Source organism: Camellia sinensis, chromosome 1, assembly GCF_055761805.1.
Source record: "Camellia sinensis isolate YWXY chromosome 1, ASM5576180v1, whole genome shotgun sequence".
NCBI lineage: Eukaryota > Viridiplantae > Streptophyta > Magnoliopsida > Ericales > Theaceae > Camellia > Camellia sinensis.
The window spans coordinates 17981095-17984776 of NC_138961.1; the positions used below are offsets into that span (position 1 = coordinate 17981095).

General features: G+C 34.3%; 1 pseudogene across 1 annotated transcript; it reads right to left on the reverse strand.

Annotated features, from left to right (window-relative positions):
- Window positions 1-1558: 1558 nt before the first annotated feature.
- LOC145791929 (UDP-glucosyltransferase 29 pseudogene) lies at window positions 1559-3174 on the reverse strand (annotated as a pseudogene). Its single transcript, XR_014331211.1, has one exon. The product of XR_014331211.1 is annotated as a UDP-glucosyltransferase 29 pseudogene (transcript).
- Between the last annotated feature and the right edge of the window lie 508 nt (window positions 3175-3682).

Genomic DNA, 3682 nt, shown 5'->3' on the forward strand with positions numbered 1-3682 from the left:
ATAAATTTAGACTATTGAATTAATACAGAAATTACATGTATTGATTGAGCATTGCATATGCATATTGTTTGGGAGGAGATAGGGGATGTACTCCACGGTTTAGGGGAAGATAGGGGATGGACCTCTAAACCGAATTTTGTTTGGGAGGAGATAGGGGATGGACTCCATTAGCACCATTTTTATGTGTGCTTATTATATTGAAGTGTTTTTACATGATTATTGATACAGCACTAAAATGTGTATCAAATGGGAAGTATGAAGTGTTTTGAGATGAGCATGAGTCTCATTTGTTTTGTTGATATTGGAAGTAATGTGAATATGGTATATAATTCACGGTTGTAAGTTTGGCCAGGTTCTGAGCCATGTTGATAAAAATGGAAAGTGAAATGTGTCTTAGACATTAGTGTCATGAGACTGTTTAATGATAAAATTGATTATCTTGGTTAACCATCTATTGAATGCTATAGCTTTATTCAATGCTTATATTTGGTTTAGTATTTCTCTACTGGGCTGTGGCTCACCCTTTATGGGAACATCATTTTCAGGTTCAGGTGATAAGCTACCTCCACGAACTTAGCCTGGAAGGATTTGATGTTTGGGATTTTGAAGACTTGTCTTTAGTTATATGTTTTATTTTGTTATTGTTTGAGATTTCATGTAAACATTCAAGCCTAGGGCTTAACTTGTAAATGAGTTAGTACTCATCCTTTTTGTGTCCAAGTGTTAGCTTGGAAAGATATAAGCCCTTAGGACATTTATTTTGATGTTGCAGGATGTTACATGTGATGTCTTTCAATAAGAATACTCTGATGAATAACTCAAATGATTCGTTTTCTTTTATAAATGCATGTTAATGTTATGGTTATTATGGGTTTATTTTGAGGGCGTTACACCTAGTCTGGTCTTGGGCTATCAGGCCAGACTCAAACTATCATAGGCTGACTTTCCACTTTGTTAGCGATGCTGCTTTCCCTCTACCAACCCAGGAATTCCAATCTTGCCTTATGTTGACTCCTTTTTTGCCTTCCACAATTATATATCTATCTCTTTTAGTAAAATAAAAATACCAAAAGTAATATAGATAGTGTCTAAATATAAAAAATAAATAAATAATATAAAAGATATTACAATATTATTTTTTCACTTATATGACTAAATAATTTTTGATGAAAAGGACATTAAGTTATGTTAATTACAACTTTAATGCAATCTAATATAATTATGTCAAATTTGTAAGCTCATTATATTTTCTTTAAATTTAAAGTGATGTCAATGTAGAAATTGTTTGAAACTCACAATGTAGTATAATAACTATCAACTTTTGATTTGTTATACATTCAATCATATAGAACCTAACTCTCTTGGCACATTATTATGAGTGAATTTGTATCTAAAATTGTGTATTTCTAACATTTATCTTTTCTTTTCTTTTCTTTTTTCTTTTTTTTTTGTATTTCATTTTATTAGAGTAATGGTTCACTTAACAACTTTTATACCATATTTAGTATACCACCTCATGTGTCAATACTACATTAAAAAGATGAAACAATTACACCAATGATAGTGAAGCGGTAAATGTAGATAAAAAAAAGAGCAACCAAGTCCAATACAAGCACAACATGATCGAAAACAATATTTGTTGATCTTCTACTCGTATACAACCTAATCAAGGATCAGTTTGTATACCATACGACCCAATAAAAATAAAAATAAAAATAAAAAATAAAAAAACTTTTTCAACCCACTTAAATATTTCAATAAAATTGCTCTACTAATTTTTGAGCAACTTCACATCCTTACAAAGCTGCAGCAACACTTCTACTGCCTCGTCTATCTCTTCATCTCCTTTCATTCTTATTTTATCCCCAAAAATTCTCGCTTTAATCCTTATGTCCTCTCCACTTTTCTCCACCACAACCTTCCTTATTACCTGTGCTATCTCTTCTCTGTTGAGTCTTCCATTGATGTCTCTGTTGACCTCCGCAGCCACACCAACCTCCTCCACTAGTTTAGCATTCAACGGCTGCTCATATTGCATGGGTATGGCTACCATTGGAACCCCAAACTTTAGGCTTTCCAATACTGAATTCCATCCACAGTGACTCACAAATCCACCAGTGCTTGAATGGGTTAGAATTCTTGCCTGTGGAGCCCAACCCTCCACAACCAGTCCTCTCTCTCCTACCCTGTCAATAAACCCCTTAGGAAGTGCTTCTTCAAGCTCAACTTTCTCTACCTCAGGAAACCTAACAACCCATATGAAATTAACCATGCTAAGCTCTAACCCATGAGCTATCTCTTCAATCTCTTCCTTGGACATAAAATACTCACTCCCAAAAGAAACAAACAAAGTGGAGTACTCACCCTTGTTGTCAAGCCATTGTATGATCTCAGAGTGCTCATTTTCATCATCATCAATGCCTTGAACAAGTGGACCAACAGGGACAACCTTCTTCTCACCTATAACCGGTAGATAATCAATGTATTTACCTTCAAGCTCTCTAAAAGTGTTGTACAACATAAAGTTGCAAGATGGTTGATCATTTACAGAGGCAACTTGTTTGTCATTGTATTCTTTTACAACAGTCTCAACAAAGTGGCGAAACTGCGTTTCATGGAATCCCTGCAGCTTAATTGCCGGAAATGGGAATTCAACACTGCCACAGTGCTTAATCATATGTTGGCCAAAAGAAACCACCGTGGCTCCGGTAATCATGAGCTGGACTGCGGGAATATCAAACGACAAGGCAGTGGATTGTGCCCATGAGGGGCTGACGTCATAAATTACAAGATCTGGGCTTAGTGTGTTGAGGATGGTGGAGAAGCTTGTGCTTGCCATCTCAAAGGCTGTTTTGAGAGTGGAATTGAGATGGATGGGGGGGCCATTGGTGGTGTGGTAGTGAGGAGGGAGCTCAGGCAAGGATGGAAGGTGGATTTCTACAAGTTCAATGGAGAGAGAGTACTTGTCTGTGATTCTTTTCTTGATGGATATGAGATTGATTGGTGTAGAACAGAAATATATGTGGAAGTTTTTGTTTGTGAGTTTCTTGGCAAGCTCTAGGAAGGGAGTGATGTGACCTTGGGCTAACCATGGTAGCATTAGGACATTCATTTTGCTCTTTTTTGAATCCATGATCTCTTTCTCTTTGGTGAGGCTTTTTGTCGTGGTGAATGTTGATGCACTCAATGATATATATGCATGTGGACAGCGCCGGCTCAACCCATGTGTAAAGCGAAAGTTCAAAGTTTTTTATTTATTTATTTATTTTTAATATGTTTTTTAGTTGAGAGCATATTGAAATAGTAAATCACTGGGTCCCTTTGATTTAGTTTTAGAATTTTGATTTGGGTGTATAGTTATATTTTGAGTTTTAAATTTTTAAATCATAATTTGGAAAAAAAAAAAAAAATTGTTTGGTTATGAGTTTTAAAAATAATTTGGAGATGATTTGTATTTATTTTTTTATTTTTTTTGATTGATTGGTGTATAAAATGTGAAAGAATGTGAGAGGAGAGATGAGAGAGAAAAAGTGATTGATTAATTGATTAATAATAATAATAAAATAAAAAAGAGAAGAGAGGAGTTTTGAAAATAATTTTGAATTTTATTTTAAAATTTTATTTAATTATAAATTTTAATCCAAATCATAATTTAAAAATAGTGTTGGGTTTTGAATGTAGA